This window comes from Polyergus mexicanus, unplaced genomic scaffold, assembly GCF_030449975.1.
Source record: "Polyergus mexicanus isolate NDT 795.1 unplaced genomic scaffold, iyPolMexi1.0 SCAF_28, whole genome shotgun sequence".
In the NCBI taxonomy this organism is placed as follows: domain Eukaryota; kingdom Metazoa; phylum Arthropoda; class Insecta; order Hymenoptera; family Formicidae; genus Polyergus; species Polyergus mexicanus.
Window position 1 is genome coordinate 358,270 of NW_027223348.1, and position 14,366 is coordinate 372,635.

Consider the following 14,366-nt stretch of genomic DNA (forward strand, 5'->3'; position numbering starts at 1 on the left):
TTGATATCATTATTTTTGTAGGAAATTTAAACTATTTTGTAGAACAAAATTTTTTTGGTTAAAATGTTTCTGTTTAAATAATAATAAAAGAAATAAATTTTATAGTACGTCTTTATTTATTTTATTATTACTTTGCAGAACTTTTTAATATCAATTTTTCAAGGAAATTAGAACTATGTAACAAAATTAAAATAACACTGTTGTATAGAGTTTTGTATAGAGTTAAAATGGCATTTTATAGAGCAGTTTTTTGCAGTAATTTAAAAATAAAATAGTTTTTTGTGTAACACTTTTTCATATGGCGCATGCACTTGGCGCCTTTTTTTTACCTTTTTTTAAAAAGGTAAGTTTTTAGGAATTATATCATTCCTTTTTGTGTAATATATGTTAAATATCTTTAAATTAATAAGCAAAGAACCCGCCACCACCCCCGTCATATTTCATCAAAATACGACGGTCCTCTTTGCTGATAGATATCCAGATCCTTTAAATTTCTGTGCTACTTTTATTGTAAGAATAATGGATAATTATAAATCAATGTATCATTAAAAATATACATTTATTATTTAATATACAATGAGATATACAATCTATGATTCTAAATCCATTGATGAATAATCGTTGCTGCTTATCTAGTCATTAAATACATAAATAAAGCGGAAAAAGTGAGTTATATAATTATATTTTTAATAGTAAGTGTTAAAGATAAGAACAAATTATTTGCGATTTATATAAATATTTTTTCGCAGTTCACGAATAATGCAGAATATGAAGCATTGTTCGCAAAATTGCTGATACATTACGAGAAATTCTTTTATATGGAACTGATCGAAATACAATTATTAAATTATTAAATATTAATCACAAGTTTGATATTACAAAAATGTATTTTTAATAAAGAATTTTTTATATAACTGCTTCTTTATTTTATAATATCCAATATATATTATTTATTAGCCATTCTTTGTAAAAATATTATATATATATCTTTAGCACTTCTAGGCCACTGCCTTTTTTTAACTTGCGCATCATCAGCTTTGACCCAAATATTAGATACTCCTTCTCTACATATACTTATATAATGACCTTCATCGATACATGAACCATGATGAAGTATAGCATTCATCGTCTTATACAATTGTCCAGCTACTCATACTTTAGTTGTTGGGACAGCACATAAGTTAAATTTGTGTGCTGCTTTCATTAATTTATCATCCTGTGATGAAAATAGTATTAAATAAATAACAACTATCTCTTTTGTCAATGTTATTTCATTTTTAAATAGTATATCATTTCTAGTATATTGTTTACATGATTCATTGTGTGATTGATACCAATGTGAAAACGTAACATTTAATAAATCATTACGAGTATAACTTTTCTTATTCAAATTATTAACAGGAATGGAAACAATAATATCATTATCAACAGTAGTTTTTGTATTACCACAAGTTTTGCATCGCGCAGTTGAAGTTATTGATATTCTATTAAACTTCTTATACAATCATATTTTTTGCAAAGAGCTATAAGAAAATCAGATGCATTTCGTTTTGCAGTGCTCGAAAAATATTCTCCTAAACATTGCCGTATTACATATGTATTTAAATTACGCATTCCATTTTCATACCGATGCATTAATATACGTAAAACATCTGATATATCGCAATTAAACAATTGCTGCCTAATGACATTTAAATGTAATAAACATTGCAATACCGCATTTGCATAGCATGAAACCTCGTCTGCATTTTGGAAACCATGTATGACCCAAGCAGTACTTCGTGGAACTTTTTCATGTGATTTTTGGACAGAAGTAATTACTTTTGGTAATGCCCACAGGACATCTTTTACTTTGCGATAACGCTCTTTTGAAACGGTAATCATTTCTGCTTTGGGTTTATGTATCTCTTTTAGACGCTTATATTCGATGATAGCTTCTTCGCTAGCTTTTACCGATGAAGAATCGTAATTAATCAAATGTAACCCTTCTAGAGATGTTACTCGCGACAATGCAACGTAAATTTGACCACAATTAAATACAGAGTTACCAATGTCCATAATAGCACTTTGCAAACTCAATCCTTGGCGTTTATGAATAGTGATGCCATAACTCAGAGATAATGGAAATTGTTTTCTGATAACATACGCTTTATCAATCACCTCAAATTTAACCCTTACTCTTTCAATTAAATATTCTACACCTAACGTAAAAGAAGTTTAATCTTTTCGACGTAATCAGTAGATATATCTTGTATAATTGAAATCACTGTAGCAATTGTACCGTTTACAAGACCCAAACTAGCATCAATATTACGCCGTATCATAACTTTTGCTCCAATTTTAATTGTTATTTGTTTTGAAAGCCCAGCTGTTCTAGAATTACTATCATCATCATTATTTGACAATACTTTTAATACTTTCTTTTTTACATATGGAATACATTCAATCGTATCTTCAGCAATCAATAATATTTCTTTAGAAACAATGCGACTTAACATTGCATCATTGAGAACATCACACATACGACAAGTAGGCAGTAAACAAACGGTATCTGATGACAGATTGTTAATGAAATCACATAATTCGTTTAATCTAGATTCAAAAGAATCTCCTTTGAAAGATATTTTTCTATTTTCGAGAATCTTACAATCAGATTTTGTCAATAAACCAATACGAATTCTTGACAGTAACTTACGGTAAGAGTCATCTTCTTGCTGGCACATATTGATTGTCAATTCATCGTAGTCAAATAATGTAGTTCATAAATTAACAGCACTTAAGGAACCAAGATGTTTAGCAATTTTTTCATCGGATAAATGTACAAAGATAGGATCTTCGTGTACAGGAGATAGTTGAAGCAAGTCTCCGAATAAAAGAATGTGCTTTTGACCAAACCAACCATCATCGCAATTACCAGTGTCAAATATTTCAGACAATCGAAGATGTATATGCATTAAAGTCAAATTAGATATCATTGACACTTCATCAATTACAAAAAGAATAACATCTTTAAGATCTGCTCGTAAAACTTTCAATACATGATCAGATAGTTGTTTATACTTAGGAGTATGACCATGTTCAACGGGTAATTGAAGCAATCTATGAACTATCAAACCATCTATATTAAATGCTGCTATACCAGTAGGTGCTGCTACAGCAGTATCTTTTTTAAGATTTTGTTTTATCCAGCATTTAATAGTCTTGATTAAGAAATTTTTTCCAGTACCACCTTCTCCGCTAACATATAATCGTAATAATTTATCTGAATCTACAGTATTAATAACTCTGTCGAATACTCGTTTTTGATCCGTATTTAATTTTGTTATCATTTCAGATACATCGATTTCTCGAATTACTTTATCACCAAGATCTTTAAAATCTTGCATCGCTTCACCAGCCTCTATATTTTGAACACCTATCGGATTTTCAGGATCATCCTGAGATTGCTGTTTTTGTAAATCATCTAAGCATTGCTGAACTAATTCTTTTGCAGTTTTACATGCTTTTTGCAATTCTTCTAATCTTTCATGATATTGCAATGCTTGTACAAGATGCAATTTTACTTTGTGAAACGATTCGGCATAAGTGTCGCATTCATTTCTAAGATCTTCTAATTTTCGCCATGGTTGAAACATAAGCAATAACGAAAAGAAATAATTTTCCGGTTGTGTATTAACATTATATCTATAATGATTAATAAGATATCCACGTTGTCGCCGTTTAAGATAATAACCATTATTTATTTTATAATATTCAACATCTTCATTTTTTGGTTTGATTTTTGAGATATCGTACCACTGTGCAAATTCATAAAGAGATATATTTTCTAGTTCGTCTGGTCTATGTGGATAGTGATTATCTATTAAAGATGGATAAAATATATCTGTAGATTCAGCATCAAGAGCTTCAATTTCTTTGCGGTTTTTTAATTTTCTATATCGTATTTGGTTAACATCTAACCATTTGATAGTTGTATTTCGATCAGTTCCATACAAAGGAGGACCTAATAATGTATCAGCAGCTTCGAGAGCTCCACATTCTCTATTATTCGTAAATCGCAAAGCAATATTTCAAAGATAACTCGCTAATGATTTGTTTTTATTATTCTTACTATCAAGGATAGTATCAGACAACTCACTTTTTCCCGCTTTATTCATATATTTAGTAATGTACCAGGTAAGCAGCGATGATTTTTTACCAATAAATTGTATATCCATATTACCTTCCCATGCAGTAAGAAAAACAGGATTATAATCGTTTATATTAACTTCATTATCTATTCGAGATCATAAAGCCTACTTTTATGTTTCAATTGTTTTTTACCTGCTATCGAAGTTGCTACATCTCTTATATTCAAAGTCTCAGTAAAGGGACGAGGAAATCCAAAACGACACCGACGAATAATCTTACGCCCTACTTTTTTAGAACGACGACAATAATCATTATGTATATGTCGTTGATGCGTATTAACACGCCTGTACAATAATGGCGAAATATTTTGATCCGGCATTTTGCGGCTTATATGTTGTAAAATAAATTTGGAGACTTCTTCAATAGTAGATTCACCGTCAATCGGTGCATTTTTAATCCATATTAATAAATGGAAATGTTGTATACCTCTACCTTGGTATTCTCGTTACGAGAAATAGTGCGTTACTTCTCCAATTGGATGATCTTTGGAGCTAATGAAATCAAGCATTGCCCGAAACTTATTATCAAGAAACCTGGATGATACAGGATCTTTAGCAACAAGTACGCTAACGCATAAGGTAGTATCATGCCATCCATTTACCTCACGAATATATTCACCTAAATCTTCCCATAACCACTCATTCGGACTTAATGTTAAAAACCATGTCGCGGGTCCATAATGTTGTGTCATACAATTTAAATCACTTCTTGGTCTACGCCAATATTGCTCTGTATTTCGAAGTGTGGCAAATATATTGTACTCAAATTAGATTCCAATAATTCTTTCGACTTTGCTTCTAAATATTCAGTAGCCGTGTAACGAACGCGCGGATTAGTTACGTTCATTTTATGATAAATTCCACGACTTAACTGACGAATATTCGCATCGTTCAATAAATAAAATAAATATTGTTGATTTAGTCTGTACTGTGGATGTTTAGATGTCAAACGACATTTAATAAATTCATGATCAAAAAGTTTGACTTGCCTAATCTCATGTTGTCCATTAATACCAAAAAGATATAAATCTGGAAAACACATTAAATCTAAATATTGCTCACGATTATCCAAAGGCAAGTCCTGAATTTTTAACATTTGATATAAGGTTGACGCAGTTTTATTTGCTTTCTTTTCATATAAGGGATAAATAGTATATTGTTGGTAATAGCCATCATTTTCATCAGTAACTTCAGTTAACATTGCTTTCTGTTAACCCTCTAATGTAACTTCTATATTATTTTCGATCTCTTCTATCGGATTATTTAATAATTCAGGCTCGTCATCTAATGTTACTTCTGTATTATTTTCTGTCTCTTCCATTTGGAATTCTGAATTTTTTATTTTTGGTAAACATAAATCATTGTGATTATTTGGCAATATAATGTGAGAAAATAAAGTATTGTTGCGTTTTAACCACATTAAACCGTCAAATATTTTTTTAACATCAACTATCTCTTCCCAAATAATCTTTGATTTTGTCGGGATACCTCTAATTAAAATATATAATTCGTGATTATTGTTTTGTAACGGTAGGACCGTTACTACGGGCCTGACCTGTTGTATCCAACAAATATATATATGTTTATACACGGCTTGCTTACTCACCCAGCCCTACCTGTCCCGCCGCCGCCTCTCTCAGCATGCGCTCTCGCTCACCGATACACACGCTCTCGCTCTGCATGCGCTCTCGCTTCTCGACTCGCCCTATCTCTCTCACGGTCCCCACGCGGAATCGACCCCACTTCCGGGGCCGACAGGGAGTGGGAGGCCCCGGCCGGGTATATAAGCCCGGCCGGCCGAGGAATCAGGACCAGATCCCGTCCTGCCATCCAGCTCCTGACACCGATCTAACCAATACCTAACACCTTTTAAGGCAGAGGTTGAACTCAGCCCCGCCGGGTTGAACCGGCTCTCTATACCTCGGGCCAAGGTTGTACTTGGCCCCGTCGGGTTGAACCGACTCCTGTCTCGACCGCTCCACGGGCTGAGGTTGCACTCAGCCCCGCCGGGTTGCACCGGCTCCTACCTACCACGGGCCGAGGTTGTACTCAGCCCCGTCGGGTTGAACCGACTTCCGTTGCCAAGGCAGTGTTCGACGTGACACTCGAGCCTGCCGGCAATACCTCGCCACCTAACCCGATCGTAGCGTATAAGTGCATGTACCAACCGCGTTGTAGATAGTAGTCGCACGATAGAGATAAGTCCGCTAGTTCTAAGTCTCGTAGTTATAGACCTGCTAGTCCTAAGGCCTGTTAGTACTAAGTCCGCTAGTTGTAACCGCATCCTAGTAATAAGACCTGTCTAGTACTAAGTCCGTTAGTTATAAGGCCTGTTTGTAATAAGTCCTCTAGTTTTAATCACGCCGTTAGCGCCTGTAAATAAGACCGGGAACGATTACCCGCCGAGCCTGTCTTACGCTTCTCGCCGCTTTGCAACCATCGCTTTGCGCCTCCGCTTTGCGTCCCGCATCCTGCTACCAGCAACACCGCTCCGCGCACGACATCGCCCGGCCCTGCACGCTGTATCTATCTTTCTCTCACTGAATAAAGTATCGTTTCAACCTTTACTCTGTCTCGTAAGTTTGAGTCTCTCCTTCTCTCGAACCCGGACACCGACGAGCCGATCCGAGCGTCGAGCGAGGAGTCCGCGTTACAGTTTATTGGGTCAGTAGTAGAACATAATTTATTCAATGTCTCCTGTAAGGGAAGTGGTAAGTGAAATGTTCTACCTTTAACTTTCTGTATCATTTGTCTTTGAGGTAGCTTTTTATTAATAACAGTTCCCATTTTGAGGACAGTTTGAAATGCTTTAGTTTTCTGTATAAGAATTTTTTCAAATGTGTTAAGAGATAATATTACTTCGGGCACATCATTTGTGAGGAGATTATTCAAAATACAATATGCAGGCATTAGGCCTTTACGAAATTTGCCTGCACAATAATTACATATAATATTCCGCATTAATTTTTTGTTGTTGCATGTTCAGAATTGAAACATTAAATTCAGTCGTTGAATTTAATCGATAAATTTAAACTGTATATTCAACCGACAAATCTGAACGGTAAGAGCCGAAATCAAAACACGAGCGAGGGTAAACACTGTCGATCAGTCGATCAGCGCGTGATCGCGTGATATTCGAAATGAAAAACTGTGACAAACAGCTGGATCTCGAAGGTTCGACGTCAAAAAAATCCTGTTATTCCCATCGGCAGAGCGCGAGTTTCCGCGGTCTGTCGATTTAGTCTGCCTGTAATGACGTTTCGAGCCGGTCGACGTTCGGCGAGCTCGATCAACTTGCTTTCTCTCTTCGCGCTCGTATCTGAGTTACAGTGGCTTACTCGTCTTAGAATCGTTCCGAATTGTCTCGCGTCCGATCGCGCACATATTCGCACGGCGGTCAATTCGGGAAAACCTCACGCTGCATTATTTTCTCTTTTCGTGCTAAGACATTGTGAAAGTTAATTGTTTGGAGTCCGAGAGTCGACGCTCGTTATCCGCATCGCGAATGTCCTCTGCCTCGCGCTAAATTCCATCCAGCGTTCGAGGTCAAGATTTCCGTTATCGCGAGAGTTTCTAGCAAGAAGCTCTTCATCAAGATTTCCGAACCGCGCGAAAGGGCAGTAATTAACAGGACAATCAAGATTTCCGTCGGAATCGCGGAATACGTGCCGTTGCTCGCTCCTATTATTCTAAATAAAGCTAAATAAAAATAAACTGCATTCGAATCTTGTCTATCAACACCTTATTCTCCAGCGAATCTACGGATTCACGTTACACACCACGAACGCTGGCTGGAATTTAGCGCGAGGCAGAGGACATTCGCGATGTCCGTCGGAACCACGGAATACGTGCAGTCGCTCGCTCCTATTCTTCTAAATAAAACGAAATCAAAATAATCTGCATTCGAGTCTTTTCTGAATTCTCCTTGTCCTCCAGCGGATCTACGGATTCGCGTTATACACCGCTTCTCGCTCAACTCTGAGCGTCTCTATCAGTTTCGGGCGATCTCGTCGAGGTCGACTCCCGAACACATACAATAAAATATTTATAATAATTATTTGAATATTTTATTTATTACTATCCCAAACAGTACACAAAATATTTATAAAATATGTACCAAATTTATAACAATTATTTGAAAATTTTAAAATATTTATCAAAATATTTTTTTGATTTTAAATTTAACAAATAAAAATTTATCATATATAAATATCATAAAAAGTATAAAAATTTTGAGAAATATTTACAAAATATTATTATATTTTTTACTTACCATAAACATTTATAAAATATTTAGTCTATATTTTAATTATATATCGAATAAGTTTTTATTTCTTTTCTTAATATATTAAAATATTTAATATATTAATATATTAAATAATATAATAATTAATAATTAAATAAATTAAATAAATAAAATAATAATTAATAATTAAATAAATTAAATAATAATTAATATATTAAAAAATAAATATAATAATATTTTGTAAATATTTCTACATGTTTTTATAATACTTTTTATGATATTTATATACAATAAATTTTTATTTGTTAAATTTAAAATCACAAAAATATTTATAAAATATTTTGATAAATATTTATATACTATATTTTGTTTATATACAAAATATGTATAAAATATTATTTATATAATATGGTATTTGCAAAAATAAATAGTAAAAAATATTTATGAATATTTATCATATTATAAATATTGTGTGCTGTCTGGGATCTTGAAATGAGATGAATGTATTCGCTCATTAAAAAAAAAATGAAAAAGAGAGAAAAATTATATGAAGTGTACCATAATTCGCGCCACAAAGCAACACTCAAGCAACATAACGCAGCTTAAGGCGCGTTCCACTCAACGACCGCAACGCTCGCGAGCATCATCTGTCTTTATTCAACTTTCGGTGAACAACATGGATGAAATGATACCGTGAGCGTTGCGGTCATTAAGTGGAACGCGTCCTTATTCGAGAATCGTTTTGGTGGTATAATATCGCGCCATACATTTTCGTTCCCGCCAAGATAAAAATGATGTGATATTATACCGCCAAAACGATATTCTCGGATAGGCTGCGCCATGATGCTCGAGTTCGTGATTTGATCGTAATCTTACAGTTATAGTGCACACGTGCACAGGCCGCGAGCCTAGATCATTCTCAGTTCGATCGTTGCAGTGATTAGTGGTGTGCAGTAAACGATAGTGAACGAAGAATATTGAGAAGATTGTGATATTGCAGGAAGAGTGTGATATTGCAGGATATTGAGCAGAGACTGGAGAAATTACGTCGCTTGCAGTAATATCATCGAGAAAACACATAAATATGAAAACAACAAAGTTAAAATCAACTATGTCGCGAAAATTTTTGTACAGTTTATCCACAAGACAACGAAGTAGAATCATGTACGAAATTAGACAAAATTTACGTTTGCAATATCATTTAAAATGCAAAACTGCCATTAAAGAATCGAATAATAATCGTGATATTGAAGATGCTCCTGGTCCATCAATTACTGAATGTTGTAGCTCTTTTTCAAATATTATAAATGATACTTGCAATTACAGGCGTGATATTAATATAGAAGATGATGGAGTTTTTTCTTCTGTTTCTGATGCCAGTGATACAGTTTCATCATCCTTCAAAATTACTTCCATGGAATCTTTCCGCGAACGTTTAGCGTCTTGCTTTGTAAATAATAATCTAACGCATATGCAAGGTAATAGCAGTAGGATAGTATGGCCGGTTTTGGCTCAGTTTTGTGTGAGTGTGAGAGAGAGGGTATCGTTGGGGAGGAAGAGAGAGAGATAGTTTCGGAGCAGTTTGTAGGCGCCCGAGGGATGGAGAGCGGGCTGGGCGGGTGCATGGGGGGGTAAGTAGGGTGAGAGGGGAAGCGCGGTCGGGGGGAAGCGGTGGGTACGAGTCGCCGAGAGCGCTCGAGAGATGGCGCTCGGGGGGTGGCGGTTCCTCCCGATTCGCGACCTTGACGCGACTCGCGCTTCTAGCGCGCGATCCGCCGTCGCGATTCTTTAGGGGGGCGCGCCGCTTCTAGCGCGCGATCCGCGAGCGGGCGGCGGGCGCCCGGCATCGAGGGGGCGGGGGATCGTCGGTGGGCGGTCGAGCGGACGGAGGGGCGTCCCTCGTCGCTCTCCTCCTCTCGAGGCGCGCGTTAGCGCGAGCGCGCTTGTCGCTTTAGCGAGATGGCGAATCTTCGAAAGGTCGTGAAATAAAGAGATATCGTCGTTCTAGCGAAAGAGGAGAGGTGTTTTTATTGTTTTTTTACAAATTTTTTAATATATTAATAATACGATGATACGAGTACGCGAGTGAGCGTATCACGATTCTCCGAAGAGCAGAGCCTGCAGTTCGCAATCGATTATATCGTTGCGGTCGAAGTTATCGCTCTCGCGTATCATCGCGGGAATAAGCGCCTTATCGCGAGCGCCTGCCGCGATGTCAAGGAAACGAATTAGCTTGTTGTCCACGCGCGCGGTTAAACCGCTTAAAGATGCAACGATGCGGTTGACGCAAAGTTCCAGATTTAATATATTTACGACGGTGTTCTTCGATACGGCTAGGCGAATTTTAGGCGTTTCGAGACGAAGTATTCGGAGATTGTTGAGTTTGCCGAATCGTAGCGTCAATTGTCCGATGTGTATTGGCGTCGGGCGCGCCTCGTCGCGCTCGTCGGAGCGAAAGTGCGACAGGAGCGTGGGTCGTAGATCGAGCAGTTCTTTCCACGTATCCGGCGTTAGCGAGATCTCTTTGCCGTGACAATCTCCGAGGACGATTTCTACGAAAGAGGGTCGGCTGACGTTAACGCTAATTTCCAGATGTTTATATGCGGTTTTGGTCAATGGATAGCGTCTTCCTAAGATTCTGAGCGGTCGCGCGATCGAGACGTCCGCGTCGTGTCTTGGCGTTCGATCGCGATCTCGTCTAAAAAATAGATATGAGCGATGAGAGAAACGGTGTTATCGAATTATTAGTTCGAATAAATGTTCGATAGTCTTACCCATTGTCCATTTTAGCTTTTTTAGCGTATTCCGCGCTATCTTCGCGGTCTCGCTCGGTTAGTCTCGATCGATCGTCGAATGAGTGTTGCTGCTGCGGTTGTCCCCCCATTGTCGCGTACATTGTCGCTCGTTTTTTCTCGTTTGTTCTTTTTCGCGCGTTAGCTTTGGTGTTCTCCGTCAATAATGAAGCGCTTAATGGATGGACGGTCTTTATATACTCGCGTAGAGATCGCTTCTTCCCCTTTCGCGCGTTTTCTCTTATATATTCTATTTTTAAAAAATAACGGTAGGGTCGCTCTAGTCGTTCTCATCGTCGATTCTCTCTTTCTCGATCGTGTCGCTGAGACGATAGACGCGACTAAGTAGATCGCGCAATTGCCTTAGCAGTCCATCCGTAGGACACTCGATGCCGAGCGCGTGTAGATCGAAAGGACCCGCCGAGGTTACGGTATTTGTAAATTCGTTGAAGGCGTACTTTCAACGATGCGCGTTATCTAACGGATGTTTTCTGTTATTTTTATTATTCGTTTGTCTTCTAAAAAGGACACTCGATGAGCGATTAGAGATATCTCTTTCCGGTAATGATAAATTAGAGATATCTCCTTCCGGTAACGATAAATTAGAGATACTCTTAAATACCTTCTAGATATTTTTTTCCGGCGATAATGATCTCATTGTTCGCAGAGTATTCGGAATGCGCATTATCTAACGGATGTTTTTTGTTATTTCTATTTTTATTATTCATTTGTCCTCTAAAAAGGACACTCGATGAGCGAGTAGAGATATCTCCTTTCCGGCAACGAAACGGTCGCGGAAGGAAGATGCGGCGCGATCGATAAATTGTACCGCAACATCCCGCGCGTCGATCTTTATAAAACGCGAGATCGTTTCGAGAAGCGTTAAAGTATTTTCGCTCGCGAGATAACGAAGCGCGAAACGACGGAATGTGAAGTGACGAGAATTAAAATCGGTCGTGAACTGTTCGATATGGAACGAATCGAACAGATAATTAACGCGGCCGATTATATTAATGTAAACGGGGACTTAATCGCGATAAAGTCCTATGTTCTGGGAGACCTCGCCACGGATTTGCGTGTGGAAGCGCAAGGTGTTATCGAGAATAGTCCGGATTCGTTTAGACTCGCTTTTCAGTTAAACGAAGACGTAGATATCGCACGTTTAATGTAAGTATACTTTTATTAATTTTTACTTTTATTAATTTTTACTTTTATTAATTTTTACTTTTATTAATTTTTACTTTTATTAATTTTTACTTTTATTAATTTTTACTTTTACTAATTTTTACTTTTACTAATTTTTACTTTTACTAATTTTTACTTTTACTAATTTTTACTTTTACTAATTTTTACTTTTGTATTTTAGACAAGAAATAGAGAGCTGTGTAAAAACAGCGCGAGAATCGCTCTATGATTTAATAAATAGAACGAGAACTATGCTCGCACAGGCGCAAAGCGTTCATAGCGCATTGCGCGACGCTCGTCGACGCGGCGAGCGCGATCTCGCTGTTCCCGAAATTAGGCGAGTCGTCGCATCACAGATCAATGAGGAGCCCGAATCGCGACCGATTGGCGAACTCGAATTACGATCAATGGAAGACGAGGCCGAACCGGCGACGGTCAACGAGGGTAAATCGCGGGCGAATGTACAATTAGCGAACTATGTGCCCGAATCGCAACCGTTCGACACGGAGTAATTTTACGCGTTAATAAAGCGCATTTGTAAGATATAATTTTTATGAATAAATGCTATACATTAAGCGAAACGTTAATTCTTTACGCTTTTCTTTTCTTCTTCCGTATCCTCTTGTTTTCGCGCTTCTCGTAATAACCATCTGTGTCCGCATTAAGTATATTTAAATAGTATATTTAAATAGATTTAAATAGATTTAAATTCTCTATAATTAAGTTTATTATGCGATCGCGATAAAATAATATCTATGGACAGTTATAAATTTATAATTAAGTTTGTTACGCGATCGCGATAAAGGATGCGACCGCGATAAAGAAAAAACGCGGTTCGTTCGTGTAACGTATATTTTGCAACAATATAACATATTCATGATTAAACTTATAATATAATTGACTCAATACATTATAATTATATATAAAATTTAAAATATATAATTAATTTGATACAATATATATAACTTAAATTTATATAATATAAAATCAATCGCTCATATTGCGCAAACGATCGCGTCGCTCAAACCACCAATCGTGCAATTTACACGCGTTTTCTAACGCGCAATTTTTCGCGTGATATCCGCAATGAAAGGCCCGCGAAGCGTTCAGAGTCTCCAGACGTTCGATGTCTTCGTAATCGGCGTCGATAGTCTCGACAGAAACGGCTATGTCGCGATCGTCGGCGACGTTTCCTAAGATCTCGATTAACCACTTCTTCTTCTCGTGACCTTTGACATAGATCTGCACCGTCGAATCAGGGCTAGATCCTCGACATATGGCATCTCGAACGAGTTTTTTCATCGACCCATAATTTGTGTGTCCATCGTTCCACTTTAGCTGATGATGATTCGATATCAACCAACACGCTCGCGATTTTTCCGCTCTCGTGAGCAAATCCCACGACATCGGCGAGCGAAAGATGTGATGCGTCAATTCTACACCATTTCTTAACACGGCTACTTCTTTCACGACGAATTTTTCGTTAACTACGAAACCTTGAAGATCGACAAAAATCGGTGTGTCCATCGTCGTTGTTAGCGATACTCGAAGTGTTTCTTTCTAGATTTTTCTAAGCGTTTTATTCTGTCTCCATATTTTTTCGAGTATCGTTGCGCTTACACGATTCTGCGCACGACGTTAGTGAGCGGATTGTATTCTACCACTCGATCGTGAATAATAAGACAGTAAGCTGTGGTATTAGAGGGGATGTTTTCCTTGCAGTCGAACTCTATGCGAACGTTCACAGTAGCGCTTTTAATCGACTCATTCTGTCGAGAACAGTCGATGACTACGAGTGGGCCGTGAATTAAAAATTTATCTAGATTTAAGAGCGTTTCGTCGTTTTCGCATCCGTAGTACGTTTTTCGAAATTTCGAATACATATCGTATAATACGGCGATTTTATGTTTATCGAAATCTAAATTCATGTCATCGTAAGGATAAAAATCGGAA

General features: G+C 37.2%; 1 pseudogene; it reads right to left on the reverse strand.

The window, feature by feature from the left end:
- Nucleotides 1-946: 946 nt before the first annotated feature.
- On the reverse strand, nucleotides 947-12,065 carry LOC138943613 (uncharacterized; annotated as a pseudogene).
- Between the last annotated feature and the right edge of the window lie 2,301 nt (nucleotides 12,066-14,366).